The following is a 13991-nucleotide window of genomic DNA, read 5'->3' as shown; positions in this document are numbered from 1 at the left end:
TTTGTTTAAAAGTCTGTTCTTTCTCTGCTGAATTGCCTTTGCACCTTTGTTGAAAATCAATTAACCTTATATTTATTGGTTTATTTCTGTACACTCTATTCTGTTCCATCAATCTATATGTCTGTCCTTTGGCCAATACCACACAGTTTTGATTATTGTAGCTTTAAAATAGGTATTAAAATCAAGTAGTGTCATTCCTTAACTTTTTCTTCTTTTTCAAAATTATTTTGGGTATTCTAGTTCCTTTTCCTTCTTATATAAATTTTATTTATTTATTTAATTAATTTATTTATTTTTTGAGACAAAGTCTCACTCTGTCACCCTGGGTAGAGTGCAGTGGCGTCATCATAGGTCACTGCAAACTCAAAACTCCTGGGCTCAAGCAATCTTCCTGCCTCAACCTCCCAAGTAGCTGGGACTGCAGGTGCTTGCCAAAACACCTGGATAATTCTTCTATTTTCAGTAGAGACGGGGTGTCACTCTTGCTCAGGCTGGTCTCAAACTCCTGAGGTCAAGCAGTCCTCCTGCCTCAGCCTCCCACAGTGCTAGGATTACAGCATGAGCCACCATGACTGACCTTCCTTTCCATATAAATTTTAGAATCAGTTTATAAATTTCTACAAAAATATTTGCTGGGATTTTGGTTGGGATTGTGTTGATTCTGTAGATCCATTTGGATAGAGTTAACATCTTAACAATATTGAGTTTTCTAGTCCATGTACATGGTATATCTTTCCATTTATTTAGGTATTATTTGATTTCTTTTATCTAGGATATATAGTTTTCAGCATTCAGTCTCTGTATATATTTTATTAGACTTATATTTAAGTATTTTATTTTTGAATGCTGCTGTAAATGGTACTTTTTTAGATTTTAATTTCAATTTCAATTGTCCATTACAAGCATATGGAAATACAATGATTTTTATATGTTGACCTTGTATTCTGGAACCTTGCTGAATTGACTTATTAAATCAATTAGCTTTTTTGTAGATTCGTTGGGATTTTCTACATAGGCAATTATGTCATCCAGGTGTAGAAATAGTTTTATTTCTTTCTTTCTAGTCTATGTCTTTTATTTCTTTTCCTTGCATTCTTAAACTGGCTAAAACCTCCATTACAATTTAAAAAAAAATTTTTTTAAAGAAATGAGGTTGTACTATTTTGCCCAGGCTGGTTTCAAACCCATGGGCTCAAATAATCCTCCCACCTCAGCCTCCTGAGTAGCTGGGACTACATGTGTGTGCCACTGTGCCTGGCTGTGACATTACAATTTTGAATAGAAGTGATGAGAGTGGACAGTGGTAGGGGGAAAACATTCAGTCATTCACCATTAGCATTGTGTTACTCTTAGGAATTTTGTAGATGTTCTTTAGCAAATTAAGGAAGTTCCTTTCTATTCCTAGTTTGCTGAGAGTTTTTTTAAAAAAATCGTCAATGGATGTTGAATTTTGTCAAGTGCTTTTTATGCATCTACAGGTGATCATATGATTTTTCTTCTTTTGTCTGTTAGTACACGAATTACATTGATTGATTTTCAAATGTTTAACCAGCCATGCATTTGCAGGATAAACCCCACTTGGTCCAAGAATACTTACTTTTAGTTAAAAACTTCAAACATAACGCAAAAGCAGAGAGACTAGTACAAGGAACCACTCTATACCCATCACCCAGGAGAATCCTTGCTATTCATTTGCATGACATTCTCCTCAGTTGAATTTGATGTGTTTTTGTTGACACTTCTAAGAGTTGGTCCAGGCCTTCCTGCCTATTGTATTCTGTTAAGGTCCCTGACTAGATGATTGATTGGAATTTCCTAGTAATGATAATAATATATGGAAGCTTTTTCTTAAATATTATACTATGAATTTCTTACTCTTGAGCATGTTTATTTTTACTGCCAGGGCTTAATGAGTCTATCATCAGATGTGTAATTTTAGCTGTGTTCTCATTTGTGTAATGTACTTGTCATTTTAATATATTAAAATTTTGCTATCATTGAAACAACTTTATATTGGTGGTAGTTCTATTTGCTGGAGGTTTTCTACAATTTTGCTTTTGTGCAATGTTCGTTACAGTGATGGTGGAAAATTAATGCCACTTTGGAATTTGATCAACTTGCATCAATTCCCAAATGGTTTTCCTATGACTAGTTGAGACCCACATTCAAAAAAAAATACATTTTTTTTTTGTAGATGTTAATATTCTAAAGGGAGCTTTGTCCAACTGGATGTCAGATTTAGCACAAAATTTAAAATTAGGGATCCCAGATAGATTCTTTCTAATTATCAGAGGTTCATTATATTTTTAGGTACATGGATCATTACATTGCAATTAGAACATTTTGTGTGTCTCCAGATCAGATACTTGTGGGAGCTGTACTTTTTAATTATTCTTAATCTAAACATTAATTTTCATCCATTTATTCTTCAGAGATTCTAAAATGTTTTTGGCTTTTTTGTGAAGTATAGGATTTATACTTTCTTGTCTCTACAGTATTCCTGTCTATAATTCTGACTTTTCATAGTATCTTGAGCAGATTGACTTCAGTTCGCCTTGTTTTTATGACAAAAAATTGGCTAATTAGCACATCATGATTCTCTATGAAGTCTGATACATTTCTTTAATTCAAGAGTCATATGAAGTGTGGTGCTAATATGCAGGCAATTCTTTTTCAAATCTGAAACTGTGGGTGATATTTTTATGCCTGCATTTCATATTCATCTTGGCCAGAGAGGACAAAGTAAGCTTTGGATCCATTTTATTGTTTGGGGAAAAAGCAGTGTTTCTCATTTGTTGACTGTATACTCTGGTTAGCTAAGACTATGTTGATAGTTGTGGCTAGAAAAGCTTTATTTGCATAGTGTAAGATTCCTTCTCTTAAGTTTTCTGTCCTGTAGGCTTCCATATGAATACTTAGATATGAATTTTCCATTTCACTTGCTCCAAAAGTAGGGTTTTCTTTTGTATTTACCATCTATCTTGGCATAACTCCAGTCTTAGAGGCTTCCACACTGCTTTTTTCCTACCACGTCCCCCAACAGGGGTACGTTGCCTTTAATTTGCTCTGGGGAGAGAGCCACGTTGGAAAATCTGAGCGATGACAAGTCGTTATTTTATTTATTTACTACACTGCAGGTTTTCTCAAATGAGTTTATCTTCAACATACTCAAATTTATAAAAAACATTTGATAATTTTTTCACTAATCATAACTATGCAAAAATTAGAAGCATATTTTGCAGTTTCTTGATTAGGAAACAATAGTAAAAGTGGCTCTGCAACCTTCAGTCCTAAAGCTTTAAAAATGAGTTGTTTAATTTCAGTGAGTAATAAGTATGACACCTGCACTTGATTTGTCATCAAATGAAACTAATTAAACCTCCTCCACTTGATCTAAGGTGGAGCCGGTGCTAGGGGCCAGGATAGAAGCTGAATGTTACTAGTTATACAGTAGTGTCTGTGCTAATTGCAATAGTGCTGTTTTAACCATCTGGAGACTAGTTCACATAATGTTTTGTCAAATGACTTAGGTATTACTGTCCACTGACTACTAATGTATTTTCCAAAACCCTCAACTCTCTGTCTAACAAACTATTGTAGGTGAATATTTGTTTCTGCCAACATATCCATGTAGAACTATAGGACTAGATTCTGATTTGATATTTGCAACTACATTCCTACTTCCCCAAACAGCCTATTTGCACCCATTCATATGTAAGCCTGGTATTTCTACTTCATTTTCCCAGAATTCGCCACTGCTTAATAGGGTCTTTTTAGGGTCAGACAAATGCAATTGAATTTTGATTACATTGTAAATGAAGAATAGCAGCGGTATAATGTGAAAGCACTTTGTGTTATCAACAGTGACTTATATGAACGCCAGTGACAGATACTCAAGGCTGTACTTTCCAGGGCACATTCATAATTTGATTGCTGTCGTTTTCCTGTCATTTCCAGCTCTGCTTCTCCTCTTTCAGTCAAAAGCCCTTATGATATAGGATATATTAGTGAACTTTCTTCTTTTTTCTTTCCTTTAAAAAATATTTTGCTAAGTGTTAAGTCTTCTAGGGCCAGAGATAGATTTCCTGTGAAGTTAATGAAGCTTAAGCTTCAGAGCCACTCATTTTCATTAACCTCCTTTAAGGACTCTGGAAGAAGTCTTAGCAATGTGTCCACATGGTCATGCGTTTTTGTACAATTTGGAAAAGTAAAATATTTTAACCACAATCCTTTAAGGTCACTGTCCATTTCCACTTTGACTCCCCTTCTGTTAGACCTCCTCTTTGTGTTGGGTGGTATTTAAGTGGCTGTGAACATTTTGGGGATCTTACTAAAGGGAGGTTGCGTTGGAGGTATGTTTAGTTCAGGATGGGTAGACTATTTGTCTATATGTGGTTCTTAGTCACTTCTGTGTATAGTGGAGTTTTTGCTAGGAATTCTGGTATAAGATTGGCTTCCAGTAATATTGCTACCACCAGTGGTGCCAACTCAGTGTCATGACTTGAAGGTATAGAGCCCAGTTTAAAAACTGGTAAATGTGTATTATCAATTCAAAGAGTATGTGAGATTATTCACCGCACAAGTAAACTTGAAATACCCTGAAATCTTACAGTTTATATATGAAAGAAACTCTGTAGTTTTCACAAATTTGACAATAGCTCTAAAAATTTACCAATGTCCAGTTGTGATGTTGAAAGTAAATTTTCTAAATTATCATTAATAAAAAATTTTAATTTAGAGGAAAGACTGAATTTTTTTTCTTTTCTTTATATAGAAATGATTTTATAAAGTCATTGTCAAATGAAGCACCCAATCAAAGAATATACAGCCAATAACATAGGAAAAGAAAGTATTAGGTATATCAGACACTGTTAATAAAAATATCATTGGTATTAATGGTATTTGTTAGCTTAAAAAATTATAACTTTTGATTTTGTTATCCATTCAGAATATTTTTTGTACAGAATTTTCTTACGTATAGTTTTATATTTTTCTTAAAGAAGGCCCCTCAAATTATTTAAGTTTCAGAGGCCATAAAATGTGAATTCACCTCTTTCTAGGCACCATGTAGAAAACTGTCCTTGTCCAAACATAATTTATAGTCAGAATGTAGCCCAACATGATAATAATACATAAATATTGATCACTTTTTTTTTTTTGAGACAGAATCTCACTGTGTTGCCCAGGCTAGAGTGCAGTGGCGTCATTGTAGCTCATTGCCACCTCAAACTCCTGGGCTCCAAGTGATCCTCCTGCTTCAGCCTTCTAAGTAGCTGAGACTATAAGTGCATGCCACCTGGCTAATTTTTGTATTTTTTGTAGAGACAGGCTCTTGCTATGTTGCCCAGGCTGGTCTCAAACTCCTGGGCTCAAGTGGTCCTCCAGCCTCTGCCTCCCAAAGTGCTAGGGTTTCAGAAATGAGCCATTGCACCTAGCTGTTGATCACTTTTTAAAGAATGTTAAGGTTTAAAATTTCTGGATCATAATTCCTGAGATTATAATTAAGACTACTGTGTAGTCATTTTAGAAACCAGATTTGGGGAGAAGAGTGTTTCAACTAAATCAAAGTAGTGTTTGGAATGAAGTAATATAATTGTGATATTAAATTGAGTGAAGTTGCTTTATTGAAAAATACGACAATGGAGGCTGGGCACAGTGGCTCACACCGGTAATCCTAGTACTCTGGGAGGCCAAGGCGTGAGGATCCCTTGAGGTCAGGAGTTCGAGACCAGCCTGAGCAAGAGCAAGACCCCCGTCTCTACTAAAAATAGAAAAACTTAGCCAGGTGTGGTGGTAAGCATCTGTGGTCCCAGCTACTCAGGAGACTGAGGCAGGAGGATTGCTTGAGCCCAGGAGTTTGAGGTTGCTGTGAGCTAGGCTGACGCCATGGCACTGTAGTGAGACTCTGTCTCAAAAAAAAAAAAAAAAAGGAGGTGAGGTCTATTTCCCCACTTCAAAAAAAAAAGAAAAAATGCAACAGTGGAACAGATTAGAACTTTAATTAACAGAATTCAAGGAGCGTGAATAGTCAAGGAGTTTCTTATTTTGGAATAAATAGAAGGAATATAATTATTTCCCTTTGCAGCTTTAGCATTTAAATACATTTTGGGAATTGTGTCTTAAGTTGTACAGTAAATGAGTGTAATATTCTTATTTGTCCTGACAATGTTAAGACTGTAGACTTTAAAAGGATTAACCTGAAGTTTAATCTAATAACCCCAGGGGTCTGTTCAAAGGAAAAATAAAATGAGATGATGTGAAGATCTTTCTCCGGGATTGTTTGGCCTTTGGGAAAGTGAAAATGTAAAAACAAATTTAGTTAGATATAAGTACTGAATGACTACAAAGGTTAATGCCTTATTAACAAATTACGTTGTCCCTGAAACTTACAGTGCTAACTTTTGAGTGTTTTTCCCTTTTACTCAGATAAAGGCTGCAGTCTATTATCTTTATATAGACTATCTTTTTAAAAAATGACCACCTAGCTGGGCATGGTGGCTCATACCTGTAATCCCAGCACTTTGGGAGGCCGAGGTGGGAGGATTGCTTGAGGCCAGGAGTTTGAGACCAGCCTGGATAACATAGCAAGACCTCGTCTCTAAAAGAAAAAAAAAATTTAAAAAAATTAGCTGGACATGGTGGCTTGTGGCTGTAGAAAAAAAATAAGCTGGACATGGTGGCTTGTGGCTATAGTCCTAACTACTTGGGAGGCTGAACTGGAAGGATCAGTTGAGCCCAGGAGTTCAAGGCTACAGTAGCGATGATCACGACACTCCATTCCAGCCTGGGTAATAGAGTGAGAACCTGTCTCTTAAAAAAGCACAAATGACCACCTAGATGCTAGCAGTTACTAAATTCCTCCTGTGGGTCAATGAATACATTCCTTACTCCCCTTAAAGTTAACTAGGTTTTTTTATTATTGAAAAAGTAACACATGAACAGAATAAAATTCCTCTCCCAAAGGAAACTAGTTATGCTATGTATATGTATCCTTCAGAATGACTATGAATAAAACTATTTACGTGTACATGTGTAGCTACTTGATGGCATATATCCCATTTTGATAACAATGGAATCATATTATACATATTCTGCATCTTGTTCTTTCACTTAGCAAATATATCATAGATGTTGTTCCTTATCAGTATATAAGAGACCTATCTAATATTTTCATTTCTATTTGGGACTTTTTTTTGGTTTCCTAACTTTTGCTATGGCAAATAAAAGTGCATTTTCAAACTGATGCTCTCTCAACAACACTGTATTAGAATAACATAGGCATTTTGATTATTAGTAATTAGTAGGTAATAATCATCTGTCCATGAAGATGCCGAATCAGCTATTCAAAGAGGCTTAGGTTTCTGATTTAGTTGAACTCTATTCCAAGGATCAAAGAAAGATCAAATCCAAGATGCAAATTTAGCAGTAGAGTAATGGTGTGAAGAGGGACTTTCACTATTTCCTTTGTATACTTTTGCATTTAAATTTTTATAATGAATAATCATGCATTTGTTGTATAATTTTTGAAACAAAATGAAACTATACTGGAAATTTCTGACAAAGCACTCAGTTTATTTATAGTTCTGTTCATGAAGAACAATGCTACAACTTAAGAAAAACTAATAAAATCTCTGTACCTTTTTCACCTTAAAATATTTAATGTTTGGATTTTTAGATTGATTTGCGACTATTGTGTTAGTTTCTAAGAATTGTCTTTTTCTAGTTTATAAACTGATTTAATAGTTTTGAGTGGCAATGTTTATTTAGGTTGGTCAATAGGATTAATGTTAATAGAGCTCGATGGTTTCCTCTTATGATATTTTAATTTTTAGTATCCTATACTGAAGCATGAAAGTAGTGTTACTCTATTAATATACACACATTTTTTCAACAAACAATAACTGAATTTTTATTGAGACTACATGTATTATAAATGGGGCTCCTATTATAAATAGTTTTTGGTTATTCAAAACATGAGTGGTGGATCAAATATATTAGAAATTCAGGGTTATTGATGAATTATTTCACTTTTCTGACTTCAGTCTCCACATCTATAAAATGATAGAATCCTTTCAAGCTCTGAAAAATCTCTAATTACCTTTATGTTGAGTTGTTATATGCAAAAGTAAGAAAGTGAGCTTTTTAAAAAAAATTTTAATTCTTTAGCCATTATATACAAGAGACTTGAGAAAGTGAGCTTTAAACCATCTGAAGCTCTCACACTGAGCAGCATGCTAACCTGAATTTATTGTGATGACATATAAATTGATGCCTGAGGGATAAAAAAGAATTTCAGTGTGCTAAAACTTTAGCCAAGGAACTTTCCCCATAGTGACTGTTAAAAATGGGGAAATATTTAAATGTCCTGATTGTCAATTCTGCTAAAAACCCAAAGAAATATGTTTTTAAATCATTTTAAATTTAAACGAGCATGGGAGAAAATGTGAAATGTGTGTGGGGGGAAAACAAATAATAAAATTTGGTTTAAACACTAAAAATATTTTATGCTTTTCGGGTGTTTTTACTCATAAGCCACACATTGCTCAAATCACAGGCACAGAATTTTAGTTTCTCCAGGAAATCGGAGATCATCTAGCCTAATCATTTATAGATGGAAAGACTATGGACTTTGGAGTTACATACACTTGCATTTGACTCCTAGCTCTTTCATTTTCTTGCTGGGTTTCTTGGGCAATTTATTCAATTTCCTAACCTTTATGTAGGAAACTGGATTACCTTTGTCTTAGTCTGTTCAGGGTGCTATAACAAAATACCATAAACTGGGTGGCTTATCAACAACAGAAATTTATTTCTTCCAGTTCTGGAAGCTGAGAAGTCCAAAATCAAGCTATAGGCAAATCTGGTGTCTGGTGAAGGTTGACTTCCTGGTTCATAGGTGGCACCTTCTCATTGTGTCCTCACGTGGTAGAACAGACAAGGCAGCTCTCTGGGGCCTCTTATTTTTATTTATTTATTTACTCTTTTTTTTTTTTTTTTTTTTTTTTTTTTTTTTTTTAGAGGCAGGATTTCACTCTGTGGGCCAGGCTGCAGTACAGTGGCCTGATATAGCTCACTGTAACCTGGAACTCCTGGGCTCAACCGATCCTTCCACTTCAGCCTTCTGAGTAGCTGGGATTTATAGGTGTGTGCCACCACTGTCCAACTAGTAAAAAATTTTTGTAGAGATGAGGGCTTGCTATGTTGCCCAGGCTAGTCTTGAACTCCTGGCCTCAAGGGATCCTCCCACCTTGGCCTCCCTAAATGCTGGTATTAACGGCATGAACCATCACACCTCATCTGGGGCCTCTTTTATAAGGGCACTAATCCCAGTTTTTAGGGCTCTGCCCTCATTACCTAATCACCTCCCAAAGGCCCTTACCTCCTAGTACTGTCTCACCTTGGGGGTTAGGATTTCAACAGATGAATTTTGGGGGGACATATTCAGACTATAGCACCTTTCATTATCAAATAAGAAAGAATACAAAAGAGAAAAAATATGCTAGTGACAGCCCAAGAAGTGATAGTAACACAGATTTTAGCTTTCATAGAAAGAGCTAAAAAGATTATTGTGTTTAGTCTCTGAGGAAACTGAAACCCTTAGAAGTAGGGAGATTTGTCCAAGGTCCTAGCTTTCATATTACCTGAGAGTATATACAAGATGCAGCCTTTGTATGTGTATGCAGATTATACAGAAATCATATGCAGATCAAGTATACTGTGCCTGAATTTCATTTTTGACATTTAAGAGACACAGAACACGGTAAGCATTAAAATAATGGATCTTTATAATTCCTGTGACAGTCAGTACCCTCACTATTAATGCAACTGAGGCCAGAGCACATTTGGTTTAATTTTCCTTTCTTCTCTCCCACCACAGCCTTCATCTAAATACAGTGAATAGTCCTCCACCTTGAGTCTTTTCTATGAGCCATATTAATAGTTTGTAGGCTATTATGTTTATTTTCAGAGGAACTATTTATATAATGGAAAAATAGTTCCTTTGAAAATAAAAATAACAGCATTGATTCCTAATAAAAGATTCTGAGAAAAAGATAAGCTGTTGAAACTTTGTAACAATGTGGGGAATGAGGGGGAGGTTACTTTGGGAGTGGGGACACGTAAAGGAAGAGCAGTGCAGACTTAAAATCAGACTGCCATACTTACCTGGCGGGCGAGATACCATGATCACGGAGGTGGTTTTCCCAGGATGAGGCTCATCCATTGCACTCCGGATGTGCTGACCCTGCAATTTCCCCAAATGTGGGAAACTCGACTGCATAATTTGTGGTAGTGGGGGACTGTGTTCACGCTTTCCCCTAAAAAAAAAACCAATCAGACTGCCACCAGCAATTTCCAGCTCTATGCAGTCATGCCTGGTTTTGCTCACCACTGTATCCCCAGGAGTTAGCACAGTGCCAGGCACTCAGTAAATATTTGTCGAATAAATAAATGCCATCTTGGCTTCCAGCCCAAGGACCTAATACCCAGAACGGTATTGTAATAATTACTGTGTGAATTTTCTCTTAAAAGAAAATAAGGTCCTGTTTAATTTTGTTTCCTTTGAGACCTTAGGTTTGAAAAATCTCTTTGATATCTAATATTTAGAGGAAAAGTTGAGTGCTATTACCCCAAGGAGGAATATTTTTGTTTGTACGGAGTGTGGTTGGTCAACTTTGAAACTCACAAATAGAATTTACTAAATAAGAAAGTGTTTTCCTGTCTACAGTGTGCAAATTGCATAGGGTAATATGACTTCTGTTTTGTATAGTATTTTTATACATAGTTTCCTTATGTCTTTTATAAATAAAAGATAGGCTAAAGCAGTAGAAAGTATAGCAGATCATTCAGTGACAAAGTCCTTTTTGCTTTTAACAACGGAACAATTTCTCACTGGGCATGTTGGTAAATTGACATTTTTTGGGGGAAAAGTATATCAAAATTAGGTCTTGTTTAAGCAATACCAGATACAATATATTTAAACCCAAAGGGAAAAGGATCCTTTTAAGTTGGTACTTTATCAGAAAAAGTACAGTAGTACCTAGAGCAGTACTGTCCAAGAACATTCTACGATGGTGGAAGTGTTTTATCTGCCCTGTCTGGTATGGCAGCCACTAGCCATATTGGTCACTGAACACTTGAAATGTGGCTAGTGTACCTGAGGAAGTGAATTTTTTTTTTGAGACAGAGTCTTGCTTTGTTGCCCCGAGTAGAGTGCAGTGGCATCATCATAGGTCACTGCAACCTCAGACTCCTGGATTCAAGCAATCCTCCTGCCTCAGCCTCCTGAGTAGCAGGGATTACATCTCTGTGCCACCACACTTGGCTAGTTTTTAAAAATTTTTTGTAGAGATGGGGGGGGTCTCACTATGTTGCTCAGGCTGATCTTGAACTCTTGGCCTCAAGTGATCCTCCCACCTTCAGCCCACCAAAGTGCTAGGATTACAGATGTGAGCCACTGCGCCCAGCCAGGAACTGAATTTTTAACCTAATATTAGTATATTTTTGTTTTGAAAAATTATCATCTAGTAAAATTTACTTCTTTTGGTATACAGTTCTATGAAGAAATTCTTTTAGTTTTGTGAACGTTAATACATGTATAGATTCACTGAACTATACCACCAACCAGTACATAGCACAGTACTATTACCCCCCAAAACGCCCTCATGGTACCCTGTTTCCCACCTCTAGCTCCTAGAAGCCACTATTCTGTTCTCCATTTTCCCCTTTAGTTCGGATGTTTAAATTACTTAAAGTCATTTTTTTTTTTGTTTTTTGAGATGGAGTCTCACTCTTTTGCCTGGGCTAGAGTGCCATGGTGTCATCCTAGCTCACAGCAACCTCAAACTCCTGGGCTCAAGCGATCCTCCTGCCTCAGCCTCCCGAGTAGCTGGGACTACAGGCATGCGCCACCATGCCCGGCTAATTTTTTCCATATATTTTTAGTTATCTGATTAATTTCTTTCTATTTTTAGTAGAGATGGGGTCTTGCTCTTGCTCAGGCTGGTCTCGAACTCCTGAGCTCAAACAATCCGCCCGCCTTGGCCTCCCGGAGAGCTAGGATTACAGGCGTGAGCCACCACACCCGGCCTTAAAGTCATTTTTTAAATCAGAAAATCATTGGCCTAAGGGGGGTGAGATTAAAGTTTAAAAGAGGATCTCTTTAAAAAAAAAAAGACACAAAAGCCTTCATTTGATAGTGGCTGCAGTTATACTGCATCTCTTTCAAAAGTTTATGTCTCAACTATATGTGGTTGGCTAGTCTGTGGTTTATTCTTGGAAAATGTTAAATAGTGTAATCCAATACCAAATATAAATTATTTCCCTAATTCTTTTGTTTTGGATCGTTTATAATGGTGATCTCTTTCATCACTAGGAATGAGCTAACCAACTAGAATTATCAGAGTCTTAGAAACTTTATATGTCATGGGCAAATTTCAAATTTTCACCAAATACATAGTCATCAATTATCAAGCTAAAAGAAGTGATAAAAATAGGAAGTTCATTAAAATAGGTGAAAGATTTAACTATGTAACTATTGTGGACAATTGAAAGTGAGATTTTCTCCTCTGAATTACTTTTAAATATATTTTTGAGTTTTTATTTTATGGAACAAAGCTTTTTACTAGGAATTAATAATTATAATAATACCCATATTTTAAACTGCTTTTTGAATATTGATATCCTACTGGCATCTCAAAATCAACAGTTCCAGAACTCAATTCATCATCTTTGCTTTCCCTCCACTCTAACCTCTTAAATTCCTCCTGTTTTCTTCCTCTCTTTCTGATATCAGTTAATGGCATCATCATCTAGCCACTGGTCCAAGCCAAAAACCTTCAAGTCATCCTAGTCAGCTCCCTTACCCTTTATATCTCATTAGTAGGCCCTGCCCTCCTAAATGTACCTTGGAACTGCCCCTTTTCTTTTTACCCCCAGTGTTCATGCCTTAATTCAGACCCTCTATGCATCACTGTTGCAATTGCAGTAGCCTCCTAGCTGATTTCCCTTCCTCCTGCATCATTCTACTCCACCTTAATATCATCTTCCACACTGCCTCCAAAATGTTTGTTCTCTAAAATGAAAATCTGATCATGTCATTTCTCTGCTTAACTTTTCCATGACTCCTCATTACCTATTGGATATATTACAAACCATTATTGGTATATAAGACCTCACAATAAAGCAGTTGCCTAATTCTCCAGCCTTTCATCTTTCCCTACTTTTGTGTTTTCATTTGTCTGAAATTCCCTGCCTCATATATCCTTGCAGATTCCTGTTTTTCCTTTAATGCTCAGGTGTTATCTCCCCTGAGAAGCCTTTTTTGACCCATATTCCCAGGGATGAATGAGTATCCGTTTTCTGTATTCTCTGTCCTAATAGTGCTTCCTGTGACTGTGACATATTGAGCTTTATATCCTGAGAATCCCAGTTCCTAACACACATAGTAAGTGCTCGATAAATGTCAGTTCTTCAGTTACTTTTACACACCTCATTGCAGTTACAAATGACTTTCCTATTTATTTACTCATATGATCCTTATAACAGCCCTGAGAGATAATAGGGCATATTTTCTCATTTTTCAGATGCTAGAACTAATGAGTGTGGTTGAGTACTAAGTGGAGAATTGACCCTGGAACTCAAATCTTCTGACTCCCAACCCAGTATATTTCTATGAATGTGTGTGTGTGTGTGTGTGTGTGTGTGTGTATCTGTCTGTCTGTCTTCATTATTAATCTTTGTAAGATGTTAGCCAAAGAAGTGCAGTCATGACAGTAGTTAAATTACATGCAGTAGCTGAGCTTTAAGAGCGTAGTCATTGTTCTATAATCTAATCAGGCAAAACAACAAAGATGTTCTTATTTTGAACAAAATTAATACTGTGCCCTAGTGACTTAGGGGGATATAGGAGTATATGCTACAAAATTCTATGAATACTGCCTTCTCTCATAAATTGGTATGTTTATATCTTTTCTTGCCAACAAAATTACCTT

At 36.1% G+C, this 13991-nt stretch overlaps 1 protein-coding gene across 2 annotated transcripts in view; it reads left to right on the top strand.

Moving 5' to 3' along the window:
- ATP7A (ATPase, Cu++ transporting, alpha polypeptide) overlaps positions 1 to 13991 on the top strand; it is a 67159-nt gene that overhangs the window by 5271 nt on the left and 47897 nt on the right. The window lies entirely within an intron of this gene.

Source organism: Propithecus coquereli, unplaced genomic scaffold (assembly GCF_000956105.1).
Source record: "Propithecus coquereli isolate 6110/MARCELLA unplaced genomic scaffold, Pcoq_1.0 Scaffold86, whole genome shotgun sequence".
Classification (NCBI taxonomy): domain Eukaryota; kingdom Metazoa; phylum Chordata; class Mammalia; order Primates; family Indriidae; genus Propithecus; species Propithecus coquereli.
Note: the sequence above shows the minus strand (reverse complement) of the source record. Positions and strands in the feature narration are given on the sequence as shown.